Source organism: Panthera tigris, chromosome A2, assembly GCF_018350195.1.
Source record: "Panthera tigris isolate Pti1 chromosome A2, P.tigris_Pti1_mat1.1, whole genome shotgun sequence".
Lineage (NCBI taxonomy): Eukaryota > Metazoa > Chordata > Mammalia > Carnivora > Felidae > Panthera > Panthera tigris.
This window is the reverse complement of record NC_056661.1, coordinates 87,073,699-87,089,389: the sequence shown is the minus strand read 5'-3', so window position 1 is coordinate 87,089,389 and position 15,691 is coordinate 87,073,699.

The following is a 15,691-nucleotide window of genomic DNA, read 5'->3' as shown; positions in this document are numbered from 1 at the left end:
CCTATTCTCTCCTCTGCCTCTTCAAGCCGAGCCATTGTGGTTTCCATTTTGTTTTGCATTTCGTTCAAAGCGTTTTTCAACTCCTCGTGACTGTTCCTTAGTCCCTCGATCTTTATGGCAAGAGATTCTCTGCTGTCCTGTATACTGTTTTCAAGCCCAGCGATTAATTTTATGACTATTATTCTAAATTCACTTTCTGTTATATTATTTAAATCCTTTTTGATCAGTTCATTAGCTGTTGTTATTTCCTGGAGATTCTTCTGAGGGGAATTCTTCCGTTTGGTCATTTTGGAGAGTCCCTGGCGTGGTGAGGACCTGCAGGGCACTTCCCCTGTGCTGTGGTGTATAACTGGAGTTAGTGGGCGGGGCCGCAGTCCGACCCGATGTCTGCCCCAGCCCACTGCTGGGGCCACAGTCAGACTGGTGTGTGCCTTCTCTTCCCCTCTCCTAGGGGCGGGATTCACTGTGGGGTGGCGTGTCCCGTCTGGGCTACTTGCACACTGCCAGGCTTGTGTTGCTGGGGATCTGGCGTATTAGCTGGGGTGGGTAGGCAAGGTGCACGGGGGCTGGAGGGGCAGGCTTAGCTCGCTTCTCCTTAGGTGATCCACTTCAGGAGGAGCCCTGTGGCAGCGGGAGGGAGTCAGATCCTCTGCCGGAGGTTTGGCTCCGCAGAAGCACAGAGTTGGGTGTTGGCGCGGAGCGAGCAAGTTCCCTGGCAGGAACTGGTTCCCTTTGGGATTTTGGCTGGGGGATGGGCGGGGGAGATGGCGCTGGCGCCTTTGTTCCCCGCCAAGCTGAGCTCTGCCGTCCGGGGGCTCAGCAGCTCTCCCTCCCTTTGTCCTCCAGCCTTCCCGCTTTCCGAGCAGAGCTGTTAACTTATGACCTCCCAGACGCTAAGTCGCGCTTGCTGTCGGAACACAGTCCGTCCGGCCCCTCCGCTTTTGCCAGCCAGACTCGGGGGCTCTGCTTGGCCGGCAAGCCGCCCCTCCGCCCCGGCTCCCTCCCGCCAGTCCGTGGAGCGCGCACCGCCTCGCCGCCCTTCCTACCCTCTTCCGTGGGCCTCTAGTCTGCGCTTGACTCCGGAGACTCCCTTCTGCTAATCCTCTGGCGGTTTTCTGGGTTCTTTAGGCAGGTGTAGGTGGAATCTAAGTGATCGGCCAGACGCGCTGTGAGCCCCGCGTCCTCCTACGCCGCCATCTTCCGGAACCCCCCGGTCATTTGTCTATTTTATTCACTGTTGATTTTTTTGGTAACTAGAACAGTGCTTAAATGTAGGTTTTGCTTAACATACGCCTGTAACATAGATGATTACTCTTCTATAGTGATTATGCTTCTTAAAATTTAAGTTATTTATTCAGAAGAAAATACAGTTTTTAACCATCATAATTAGTAAAGGGTTTAGGCTCTGGAATCTTGTGTCTCCTTTTTGGCTTCACTTATTACCAGCTGCATGACCACAGAGATGATGACAATATCCACTTCACAGAGTAGTTGGAATATATTAATGGAGATCAGTGTTTTTGCAGAGTTCCTGCCCGGAATAAATACTGGTCACTGTTATCCAATGCTTTTATTAAAATGGGTTAGGTGGGCAGGTAAGTACTACTCTATGTCCTGTATGCTGTATCTCATTAAATCTGTTTGCTATTGTGTTAGACATGAAGTGCTATTGCCTCTGGGAATTCCAGAAATATCTGGACTCCTCCCGACTTCAGACTAAAGGAAGCCATGGGGGTGTTAGTGTTTTCTCTGGAGTTGCCTCATGTCAGGTGTATATATACTAGGCATACCTTAATTCTACAATGACTCATACTCACCAGTACTTATCAGAAATGTAAATGAAGAATCCTATACGTAATGATGAAAAGATAGGGGGAACCATAAGAAAAATGAAAAAGAACAAGAAATAGTCTCTGAAACTCCCGTCAATCCAGATACAAGAATAAGTCCTATAGGACGTTCCAGGCTCTAGGGATCCCTAAAGCCCCCAGGGTTTGCCTTTTCCACCTGGGTGTGGGCCTGTGGCTCAGGCTGAATCACTACCCATAACGAGTCCAGCTGTTTCCATTTTCAGAGCTGAGAGACCTTCCTTGGCCTCCAGGTTGTCAAAGGTAGTCATTTGCAGTGCTTTTAAAACTATTGAAGTGACTTCTGCTTTAGAAGGCAAAAAATAAATTCCGCCCTATTGTTAGACTGTGCACCAACCTGGGAGCCCAATCCTAAATTATAAAAAGGAAAAAGTTACTCCAACTCTTCATTTAGAAACCACTCTTGCAATGGGACTCTTTTGATTTAACAGCACATTTTAACATGGAGGAAAAAGAAAAGAGGAAAAATATTAAACATTATAAGAATGGCAACTTCAAAATAGTCATTGGTTACAATTAACGACTTTAGGGGGAAAAGGAGCTAAAACTCGTCTAACTCTAACAAGTTGTTTAAGATTGTTAGTAAATACATGGAAATAAATTTATTTTGGAAAGACATTTTATTACTGTTTGCAGAAGACTTTGCAAGGTAGTATGTGGTAAAGTATTTAAAGTTAAAAGTGCTAGAGATGAGTTAGATCAGATTCTGGCTTATTTCCCAGAAAATACAATATTCTATAAAGTAAAGCGTCATAATCAGTTTCTTATGCTACTCATTCAGGTGTCTCCTGTTGAACTGAAATTTAAACCAGATCTTCAAAGAGAAACCTACTTAAAATGTAAAGGAATAAGACCAGATACCAATAGTAGGTGAATGGTTTTTCTCTGTATGTATAAGAACTTTAGATGCATGAAATTTATAACTTGCAAAGAATTAGTAGAAATATTGTATACAGTAACACAGTATTGATAAATTTACAAAATTAGTACATACTTATTAAAGGAAAAAAGGTTTCAATTTCACTCTCATAGATAGCATAATTAGATAATCCTGTTCTGATTTAAAGGCTACACCAGATTAAGAAAATGCTAATCACTGTGCTAGGCGCTGACTTGTGCTTGGCAGATGTTAAAGGAATGAATGAAGAACATCGGCTGTAAACCAAGCTGATAAAGAGGTAGGCAAAGAAGATTGAGAACTAAGAAAAATGCCTGAAATGAATCGAACGTGCAGTTAGGCTCATGTTAAGGATAGTCAAATGATTTATACATTTAAAAAATTTTTCTTTCTTTCTTTCTTTCTTTCTCTCTCTCTCTTCCTTCCTTTCTTTTTCTTTCTTTCTTGACATCCAGGTCCAATTTATTTTCCTTTTTCTCTCTTTGGGAATCCAATGGGAGAAAACCACAAGAGGCAGGAAGGCCTCCAGCTGGGGTAGGGCGCGACGGAGCTGGAATAGGTGGCAGTCATTCCTGCCAGTCGTGACAGGCATAGGGCACCACTGTGTATCTGTCTTTGGCACTATTCTTTCAGCTCCGGATCCTGCTGCTTCATCCAGTGAGGGAAGTAACTGCTGGCTGGTCTGGATGAGACTGGCCAGGTCCTTCTGCGAGTCCGCGAGGGGTTAGGGCCACCGGAAGCCATCTCGGACACCAACTGTTGAACTTGGAGTTTGCTCATGAGGTTTGACGCCTTGCTTTGAGCTCTGGTTGCATAGCACTCCGCGAAATCCAAGCTGCCGACACCTCCCGGGGGTTCGGCACCTGTCTCAGCCTCCTTCGCTGTCTTCGACTTTCTTGCACGTCTGATGTCAGGATCCAGCTCACGGGCCCTCTTGCAGGAAGCAGGGACCGCGGTGTGCTTGCTTGTCTGCAGAGCACAGCGCCGTGCTCACAGAGGTGCCAGCAGCTTCAAGTTTTCTGTTTTCATCTGCTCAGTTCTTCCTTCGGTTTCGAGGCGTTCAGCCTGGGCCCAGTGTTTCCTCTGAAGGTGGGGTTCGCTCAGGGCTTTTCGGCTCCTGTGACATCTCCTTGTTGGCTTCTGCGGCTTCGGATATTTCCAGAATAGTCTGAGGGAGTGCGGGGTCGCTGTCTGCCACCATCGCGCCAAAAGCCATCTGGAGGCGCTTGGATGCACAGGAATTTACGTTCTTGTGCTTTGACGTTTTCTGTAAAAGATACATAGAGATGAACTCATTGCTAGAAGAATTAAGGTGATGTACCCTGGAAACCTGTTTTGTTGCTACTACTACCGTTTCTTTGCTCTATAGCGTAGGTTCTTAAATTTTGTACCGCCAGGGGACCCGGACAGTGATTTTCACAGTGATTGAGGGACACTACCAGCATTTGGCAGCTGACAGCCAAGGGTGATAGCCATACTGCAATACAAGAACCATTTGGCACAAAGACGAATTCCTCATAACTTTGAAATACCTACTTCACATTCATAGAATTGAAATGCCTATTTATAATTATCGGAACCTAGAATCCCACTGTTTTTTATAAGTAAAGACAAAAGTATTGGGTGCATGTTTTTAAATATACTAGATTTTCTAGGAATACAACTGCAGTGTAAATGGAAGTTTCAGTTTGTTTATTTATTTGCATTTATTACCAGGGCTGTAATACCAAAATACGCTGGGAATTTCACCATCTTTTTAGTCAAGGTCTAGACTGGAATTAGTCCTAGTGGCCTTCTTCCTAATTTTGTTCCTGAGAGCCTCCTTCCCTGTTAGGAGGTGAGGAATATTGACCTGAGTTAAAGAACTTTTCTCCCTAAGGTTTATAGAAAAGCTGCTGTAAATCGGCCACCCCAGGCAACCTTTCTCTGGTTTTGTTAAACCTAAAAGGACAAAGGGACCTCCCAAGAAGAAGTAATCGCAAACTCATCCTCCCCATACCAGCCTAAGGGAAAAGGAAGCAATTTAGAAAGAGAGGAGAATCCAAACAGAGAGCACTCCACACCACAGAGCTTGTAACCCCTTAGTTCTTCCCTGGAAATGCTCTTCCAGCACAATGGTCCACTTTGTCCCTCTATCAATACTGAGAGAGAGAGGCTTAGAGCTACTCCTATGGTGTATGGCCGATACTTGCAATAATTCTCTAGAGCTATTTTAAACTATTTTAAAAATCACAGGCTGCTTTAGCCTGTGGGCTATAATTTCATGACCTCTATTCTACAGTACAGTAATCTTCTATAAGGTGTGTGTGGGTGGGTGGGTGGGTGGGTGTGTGGGTGTGTGTGTGTTTTAATGCAGGAGTAATAGAAGATTTCAGAAGTGAAATGTAGAATTGCAAACAGAATGGATCTGGTCTCAACACCTGGAAATCACAGTGAAGACAATAACAGAAGACAATAAAATAAGACCATCATGAAAAGAGAAAGAAATGTCCTTTATTATGCATGTAAGACATACTAGTAGAGTATATTGAAAATTGAAAAGGAGAAATTTAAAATTATGGAGATGATTTCTTTCAGAGAGAGACACTGTTAAACTCTATTTAGCAAGATATTTTTGCACATGTACAAATATTACTTTATATACAATGTTACATTCTAATTTTCTCACCCAGTGTTATTTCATAAACTTTCCTTTGTGTTATTTTTTTTGTACGTGTTATTAAACAGGCTTCCAAAAACAGGATTTTAAACATCTACCTAAAATTCTAACATAAAGCTGTGTCACATTTTATTAGACCTCGTTACCTTGACAGAGCAGTGGGAAAAAAAAAAGAAAGGATAAGTGAAAGTTCAGAGAATGAGTAATGATTACTCAGTTTAACACATAAAACCTAAAAAAAGAGTGGCTGCAGGCATACCTAATTATAGATTTCAGAAGACGACTAAGGGCATCATCTGAAGAAGCACCTCAAGGGAGAGGGCGGGTACTTTTATATACGAAGGGGAGACACCTGGGTGTATTTTGCATCGTAAAGTTAATGATTATTTAGAAAAGTATTTTTTAAAAAATAGCCATAAGGTGTTTGAAAAGTGTTAATTCTTCTGGATACATTCCTGAAAAAGAAATGGAGGTTCTACATACCTAGACAAAAGAGAGCATGTTCAAAACTGCTGTAATTATAATTTAAGATGATGAGGAGTTCCTGAACTGTGGTTAATATACTCGTTGTACATTGCCTACATGGATGAATGGATGGATGGATGGATGGATAGATGATAGATAGATAGATAGATAGATAGATAGATAGATAGATAAAGTGAATACGATGGTTCCTCCTGCTTGAAAATAACAAAAAACTTTATAGCCATGTTATAACAAAGATTGTATGTCAAATACAAAAACATTGAAATGAATTCTGTAGTTGTGTTGGCCTCTTGCAGGAAAATCGTACCATCTACAATTGCGACTGTCCCCTACTTATTGTTAGGAGTAAAAACATATCACACCAACATTTCTTATTATTAGAAAAGTAACTTATTGTCTTCCAATATAGAGATGAAAAAGACCAGAATAGAATCTTAGTTAAAATGTAATCATTTAAAAATTTTAAATTCCAAAAATGTAATTTTTTATAGGATTAACAAATTGTAAACATTTGTTTTCATCTAACTAGGCATAAGCATTTCTCCAAAGCTTGTTTTAAATTTCCCAAATTTATTGAGAGACCGTGTTTGTGTGCATACATATGTGTAATATCATCTGCTACTTAACGTAAAGCTATTCTTGGTATTCTGTGAGAATTGCCTTATGTAAACACTGGGTAAGCTGACAGTCTACAATTGTGTTTAAGGTACAATTATGAATACTTTTATAAAAAAGTGGCCTCAAAGTGTCATTGTATTTATGAAAACAGTACATTGTTATGTCAGATGTAACTTTGGTCACAACTTGATTGGAGTCTGCTAACAGAAGACAACAGCAAACCACCCTCGCTGAAATACAGACAGTCTTGAATAGAGGCAGTCTCAAAAAAATTATAAAAATAGCCAAAGTGAATATGACCAAACTATTTTTTTTTTGCATGTATAGATCTTAAAATTACCTTTTTATTATACCTCTTTTTTCCAAAAGATTACTGATAACTGATTGGAAGCCCTTTAAAATGGAAAGTGCCTCTCAAATGGTAAATTATTGCAAAACAGCTGCTTAAAGAATAGGATGAATGTCAAATAAGAGATAACTCACATAATTTGAAATGGACATTTATAATTTCCCCTTAAGTACAATGTGCCTCTCTTGACTCAGGGTGCATTTCTATCTTATATGTGATGTAACTGTGGAATATGGCAATAGAGTGTGGCTAAGGTGAAGGGACGTACATGTCTATACGTATTGATTGTGTGACTATCTTATATGAGATTGTACTGGTCATTTTGTTGGAGTGTCTTTTTCCTTCACTCACTTTGAGGATGCTAGTGATGATGTTGAAGAATCCCACATGATGACAATTTATAGGACTTGAGGACAGCCTTTAGGGACAACCTGTAAGAGACTGAAGCCCTTATTCCAATGTCAAAAGAAGCTGAATTCTACCAACAACCTGAGTTAATTTGGAAGTCAATCCTTCCCTTAGTCTAGGATGAGACCTCAGCTCTGACAGAAACTAGGATGGCAACCTTGGGAGAATTTAAGTGGAGAAAACAGGTAAGCCATGCCTGACTCCTCCCACAGAAACTATGAGATAACAAATGTGTTCTCGAACCTTGAGTTTGTGATAATATTATTCCTCAGCAATAGATAATATACTTATCTGGAAAAAAAAAATGGTTAATGTCTCATTATTTCTAAGGTTGTTGTGAAAAGAATATTGATAATGATTTTTTTTAAAGATATGCTCAAAGCATTCTTTTATTGAGAATTAAATGTTTGTAAATTAGGCAGTTGAAAAGAAGTAAGTCTCTTTTTTAAGTTTATGTATTTATTTTGAGATGGGGAGGGGCAAAGAGAGAGAGTGGGAGAGAGAGAACCACAAGCAGACTCTGTGCTGTCGGCACAGAGCCCTATGCGGGACTCAACCCCACAAACCATGAGATCATGGCCTGAGCTGAAAGCAGGAGTCAAAGGCTTAACCAACTGAGCCACCCAGGCACCCCCAAAAAGTAGGTCTTTAAATGGACAGAAGGAAATGGTTATAGAACATGTTGAATCTTGATGTAAGAGTTATATGTTCTTGGTTTCTTCATTTTTGTTCTTTCTTAATTAATTAATTAATTAATTTTTTTTTTTTTTTTTTTTTTTTTTTTTTTTTTTTTTTTTTTTTTTTTTTTTTTTTTTTTTTTTAATGAGAACTGAAAAAGGAGTAGGGATTTAGTGACATGGAGAACATTACTCACCTATTTTGGTGATATGGTAGGAGGGGTGGCCTGACTATAGGTAAATTGAAAAGAAAGATGAAGAATAAAAAAGATTAAAGGGGATTAAAAAAAAGTGTTATAGGAAAGAGGATAATGTGCAGATAGTACTGGGGATGTGGTTTTAGAAGGAAGATGGTTGTTGTTGTTGTTGTTGCTGTTTTAAGATGGAGAGAATTGAGGATATTCAAACATTTACTTTCAGAGCAATTGAAAGAGAAAGAGAAACGATGGACAGGTAAAGCTCATAAAAGGCTGAAGGAAAGAGAGTCCAATGTACAGTTGGAGATGCTAATGGCAGGTGAAGGACACCACATGTAATTTAACCAGACAGAAGAAAGATAAAGTATGTGAGACAAGTTTCTAGTTTTTTCTATGAAACAGTCATCCAGATATCTGCTATGACTGAGGCAGATTGGAAGAGGGTGGGATGGATTACACATTTGAGAAGAAAATCTTTGCAAAAAAGTGCTGAGAAGAGTGGAACCATGAGTTTACTAGTAAAACTTGCTGAGATCGCCAGGGAGTATGAAAAGTCCAGCTGAGTTAGTGTTTGCATCTTTTTTTGTTTATTTATATACTTTTGAAAGAGAGAGAGCGAGACAGCAGGGGAGGGACAGAGAGAGAGGGATACAGAGAATCCCAAGCAGACCCCACTCGGTCAGTGCAGAGCCCTACAGGACGCTCGAACTCACAAACCGTGAGATCATGACCTGCGCTGATATCAAGAGTTGGACGCTTAACTGACTGAGTCACCCAGGTCCCCAGTGTTTGCATCTTCAATGTAACATCTTTCCTCCCTGCCATAACTTTCTGTAGTAGTGCCTAGCTACTTTGAGTTTAGTCATGGAGAAAACAGGTAATCGGGTTAACCTAAAGTTGGGGTTTTGCCAAATGGCTGAAGAATAAAAAAGAGGTGTAATCTAAAAGTCCTCTTGAGATAGATAGCAGGGGATGTAGACCTCCTGTCTTTGTACAGCCTGCAGCTAAAAAAGTTTCCATTTTTAAATAGTTGAAAAGATATCAAAGGTGTGTAATATTTTAAGACATGTAAAAATTGTAAGAAACTCAAGCTGCAGTGTCCATAAAAAAAGCTTTTTGTTGTGAACACTGCCATACCCATTTGTTTACATATTGTCTGCGGCTGATTTTGCACTTACAATGGCAGGGTTGAGTGGTTGTGACAAAGAGCCTGTGCATACAAAACCTGAAATACTTGCTGTCTGGTTCCTGAGATAGAAAATGCAGGATTAGAAGGATTAGAAATCAAAGGACTGAGAAACTAAAATTGTGGCAGAGTTTTGTCCAGGGGATGGTTATAGAATTAATGCTTTTGGAAACAGAGCAATTTTATAGTACAAATGTCCAGATTGTAACCATGAGATTGAAACCTAGAGAGAGGCTAATCATTGGTGATTAGAAGGTCAAGGGATTTAAAGTGTTTTTGGACAAGTCTATTATTTAAATACTGAAATCATTTAGGATGCATGAGCTAGGTGTCATAGTCATTGCTGAAAGATTGGAGGTATTAGGAGGTGGCAGGCAGACAGTGGTTAGTTCAAAAAAGAATAAGCTCCAAAATTACAGAGTTCTTTCAAAGGAGAGTGAGTACTTGCCTTTGAGAAGGATGGGTATTGAACATGATGTACTCTGAGACTGTAGACCAGAGCGGTGGGAAACCCTCATTGTCCTGTTGTAGGGAGGCAGAGGTGAACTTTAAAGCCCTGCTCTCAACAAAGCAAGGTCTTGGTCACTCATTGCTGAAAGGTAAAAAAGTTTATTTTTAGACAAAATATTCTTTATATGAGGAGTATATGTTCATGGCAAAAATAGTTTTAAATGACCGTTTCACTTTATATCCAGAATACAGCATGATGATTTAAGATGTTTTTCTTTTCAAAATTTCTTCTGTATTATTAGGGTTATCTTCAATGAGTATATTCTAAAAAATTTATAAGTCAAAAATTTATACAAATGTTTTAATTATCAATGGTTAAACTGTTATATTAAGGTATAATTGACAGGCAACAAAATACACATATTTAATATGTCCAGTTTGATAAGTTTTGACACATGGACACATATAGTCATGAAACCATCACTATAAATCAAGGTAGTGAATATATCCATTGCCCCCAAAAGTCTTTATGTCTAATCATCTATTTCTGCGAATAATAAAACTTTCCCTATGATGTGCCTGGGCCTGGGTGGCTCAGTTGGTTAAGTGGCCGCCTCTTGATTTCAGCTCAGGTCATGATCTCACAGTTTGTTTGTGAGTTCGAGCCCCGCATGGGGTTCTGTGCTCACAGTGAGGAGCTTGTTCCCAATCTTCTGTATCCCTCTCTCTTCCCTCCCCTTCAAAAATAAATAAATGTTAAAAAAATTTAAAAAAAAACTTTACCCAATTTTAAAGTATACGGTATATTTCATTCATTTGTTCTTTCACTCTTCAGTAATGAGTAAATTGACATGAATACATTGAGATGAGTTTTTATGCCAGGCTTCTAATGGTATATATAATATGGTGTATACATAATGGCTTATATAATGCCAGATAATCTAAGAATATACATATTATCAAAAACAAATATTCCATTTTCCCAAAGTGTAAGTAATATATATTTTTTTAAAAATCTCCATGGGTGCCTGGGTGGCTCAGTCAGTTAAGTGTCTGACTTTGACTCAGGTCATGATCTCATGGTTTGTGACTTCCAGACCCACATTGGGCTGTGTGCTGACAACTCAGAGCCTGGAGCCTGCTTTGGATCTGTGTCTCCCTCTCTCTGCCCCTCCCCTGCTTACCCTCTGTCCCTATCTCTTTCAAATTGAATAAACATTAAAAAAAATGTTTTTAAATAAAAAATCTCCTTATTAGTGTATTTTTTATAAAGAAACAAATCCCTCAAATAAATGAAATTACTCTATGGTGCAGATTTTATACAATATTTTGCTCTGAAGATTTAATTATTCAGCATAGTTTTCAAAAGCATTTTATACTCCTTTAGATTCTGACCTTGTTGAAAATGTGTTAAAGACGACTATTCCAATATCGATTGTGGGATTGGAGCTCTTTTTTATTCTGAGAGACTAGATTGTCTTTCTGCAAAGGTCATTCATTTCATTAATGGGAATGGAGAGGTATTGGGTTGCCTCATACCTACATCTCTTCAACAATACACAGGAGGCATTCCATATCTACAGTAGTGCCTCTGAATATTTAGAACATTAGAAATGACACAAGAGCCAAGTTATTTAAATCTTGAAAAATCAATCATCCTTTTTGTAATGTTATTTCCAGAAGTACCTAATAAGAGATAGTTCTTAATAAAAAAAATATTTTAACCCATTGTTCAAATGCTAGCAATAATTTAAAAAAAAAACATATTTATAGACCTTTATGCAGATCTTTTCATACCCCCAAAATTGAAATGGAACTTATTTAAATATTTTAAGGTGCTAATGTTAGTACAAAAACAATATCGAAAATTATAGCATTTTTTGTGTTAAAGCTTTAAATATAATTATATCGGTTTCAAAACACTTATTCATTTTGTTTGTCTCTATTACAGATCCTAGAAAATAATGCTCAGTAAAAGGTAATAAGGGCAGCCAGCCACGCGGGATTAAAGCAGGGTTCAAAATATGCCTTTTTACCCTAAATACTGGTCTGAAAAAAATTCTTCTGTCATATCACGCTAGATATTTATAGACGGCTGAAATATAAGAAATTAGTTGTTTAACATTATAAATTATAATTATGCTTAGCATTTATTTCTTAGTAATTAAAACTTTTTAACCTTTGGCTTGTAATACAAATGTAGAGTTAGTATGGTATATGACTTGGATTTTTGAGGGAAAAGCTTTATACACAGAGGAAATTGCAAGTACAAAGGCTATGAGATGGGAGTGTGCTTAGCCAGGCTGAGAACTGTCAAAAAAAAGTTAGTCTGATTGCAGGGGTGTGAGAAGAGGAATGATAGATAAGGTAGAAGATGTAGCAGGGGCCAGACCCGGGAGAACCTCACAGACCACTTATAAGGATTTGACTTTTACTCTTGTTGATATGGATTGGAAAAACGTTGGTGGGAAGATACCTAGACCTTTCCAATTACTGAGATGGGGGTAGTAGGTTTGCAGACTGAAGGGGCAAAGAGCAAGTCAGAAACCAAAAATTCTGCTTTGAGCATGTTTATTAAACATCCAAGTGGAAATATCTAGAAGGTAATTAGATATACAAATCTATTTGAGTGTACTGAAGGGGTTCAGGGTTTTTGTTTTGTTTCTGTTTTTATGTGAATTTAGCATCCTCAGTGAACAGATTTTGTGAAAAGCCATGGTCTTGGATGAGATTACTAGAGGATGTACCAGTAAGTGTTCAGTGGAAGAAGTAGGACCTTTTAGGAGGTATGTATGGATTTGTTACAGGGATTTAACCCTACACATTTGCCGAAGCTTGTTAATAGGTCTTTGTAAGGCTGGTATCTTCATAGCTGAGACTAGAATTTGAAGTACAGTGGGCAGGCAGAAGAGAAGTAGAGGCAAATAACAAGCTGGAACCAAATAAGAACTTGAATCCAGCGAAGATGGGCTGAACTCAGTGTCCACACTTGTTGCTTCTGACCATGATGTGGGTGTCTGGAAGAAGCCAAGCCTCTTAGTTATGGTGATGAAGATACACCCTTGACCTTGGAGACAGAAAACCTGAAGGAGTTTCTTGGGAAGGTGGAGTAGTTGCATATAAAAGACAATATGTGTGTTACAAAATGATTGCTGTTTTTTTTTGTTTGGTTGGTTGGTTGTTTTTTGTTGTTGTTTTGGGTTTTTTTGTTTGTTTTTTCCACCCTGCAAATTTCCCAAGAGTTTCCTGTATGGCCCCGCCTAACTGGAAATAGACAAAAAGGGAATTCTGGGAGAGGTAATTCAGCTTAGCCAAATCCACATGTGGCAAATGCACCACACGAGGTGAATATAGGTACAGAAGAGATGAGGTGGTAGGTCTAAATCCTATAGGACTTAAAAATTTAGAGGTCAGGAATATGAGGGTTTCCAGGAAGTATCCTTAAATGCAAAGGGCATGTCCTTCATTAATTCCTACTTAGTTTTGGCTGCAAAGAGGTGTGAGTCCCAGATCTTAGACTCTGAGATGGAGACCACCTATTGAGGATGGATAAACAATAAGATCCTGTTCATTGTTCTGAAACACCAGCCCTAGACACACCCCTGGACCATGTTTAAAAGAGAAGTCAGATTTGTCATATTTAAACCACTGTCATTTGGGGTTTTTTCTGCTGCCTGCAACAAACCTAATTCAAACTCATAGGATACATTCAAGAGAAAATGAGAGGTGAACAAATAAAGACAAAGTATAGGTAATATTTTGACAGAATTTAACTATAACTTCGAACTCAGAAATGGATCTCCAGCTGGAGGATAAGTAAGGGTAGGGGGAGATTTATTTTTATGGTGGGAAATGTTACTACATTTTTTATGAGGTTGGGGATTATGCAACAGAGAGAAATTATTTGATCCTATAGAATATAATTAAATTGATGCAAGGAATTATGAACTGAATAATAGAAATAACAGAAAATTCTAGGAAAAACATTTAGTTTACTTGATTGCTTATCAAGACTAGGGAAATTATATTTGCGTTATTCTCATACATACACTAATATTGCTGTAGTTAAAAACAATATTCTGGAAATTGAAGCAAATTTGCATAATTTTTAAAAATTTTTAAATGTTTTTATTTTTGAGAGAGAGAGAAAGAGAGAGAGACTGAGCACGAGCAAGGGAGGGGCAGAGAGAGAAGGAGACACAGAATCCAAAGCAGGCTTCAGGCTCTGAGCTGTCAGCACAGAGCCCAATGCAGGGCTCACAGCTCATGAACCACGAGATCATGACCTGAGCCGAAGTTGGACACAACCGACTGAGCCACCCAGGCACCCTAACCAGGTAATCAGAAAGAAATAGTTGGTATATCATGTTCTTAATGCTGTAAAAATTACTTCATTGAAAATAATTGGTAAAGCAGACTTTTTATTTGAAAACTTACATCACTCAATGAATCTCTAATTCAATTTTCACCTTTATTTTTAACACACATTGTTGTTTCTTTTATTTTAGTCCAAGATACAGTTTACCAGGCTTACTGTAAGAATATGTTGCACCAATTAGCTTTAATGTTTAGCTATTAAAATTTCATTCAAGGATGCCTGGGTGGCTCAATTGGTTAAGCATCTGACTTCGGCTCAGGTCATCATCTTGCAGTTCGTGAGTTTGAGCCCCTTGTTGGGCTTGCTGCTGTCAGCAGAGTGCCCACTTTGGATCTTCTGTCCCCCTCTCTCTCTGCCCCTATTTCTCTCAAAAATAAACATTAAGAAAGTAAAATAAATAAAATTTTATTCAAAATGTACAGTTTTTATTAAAATTCCACTTTTATACTTTTCCTTACAATGGTAAATGATCCATCGTCATCATTAGGCAACTTATTAAAATTCCCCTGTAATTGATTTTAGGCATAGCTCTATGCACATACTAATTTATCCTTGGAAAAATGCTAATTTCTTAGTCTTATCTAATACAAAGTGAAATCCTAGCTTGAAATATTCTTTCTGTTTAGATCTCTGGGGGAAGGCGGGTTTGCTTGTTTTGGTCAGCAAGCAGAGTGAGGTTGGAGTGTAGAGCCGTTGATATTTTCTGTTCATATTTTTGCATAACTGATTACTATTACACACATGAGAGCATATAAAGAAAAGATATTTGTATGCAATTATAATATTATCCCATAGTAATTGTAATGTTAGAGATGCTTTAGGTATGAGGCACCATAGTCATAAAATCAGGAATGATTAAATTTAGAGTTCTACAAACTATGAAATTTTCTACTGAGTTTGCTAAATTCTAACCAATATGTCTTCACAAGACATATTTTCCTATTTATTACCTTTTTTCTGACACATTTATGGTTAGAAATGTTTGAGACATTTATGGTCTCTTCAAAATTCAAAGCCTTTTCGTAAATATTTTCTAAACAGAAGTCTTAATGTTTCTTAAATGTTCTCCAAGAAAACTTAGATTATTTTCCCTTAACCGGCAAGACCCATTTTTATCAGTCATGAAAAGTGGCTATGCTCAGAATATAAAGGGTCACATTATCACTGGATAAAGCACATCCTTTTGTTTTGTAAGAGGGAACCAATTGCGAGCAGGAGCAGGTTTGTAAAGTAGTTTCATTTACAAATGAAAACATGTAGTACCAGTCTTGGCCTCCACATGGTGCTGGTGTTATGTCCTGGGAGATCTCGGCCCAAACTACCTGGTAATGCAAAATAACCACTCCTACTGCCCATCAAAACTAATCACAGTAATGAAACAACTGATTCAAATAAAAAGGCGCTATACCTGAAATTTTGCCTTATGTAAAAGCTGGCTTGTGCACAATAATAATTTTGCCAAGTCACTTGTGGAAATTATAGTGAAGCTAAATAAAAACGACATGAAATGATGAGTT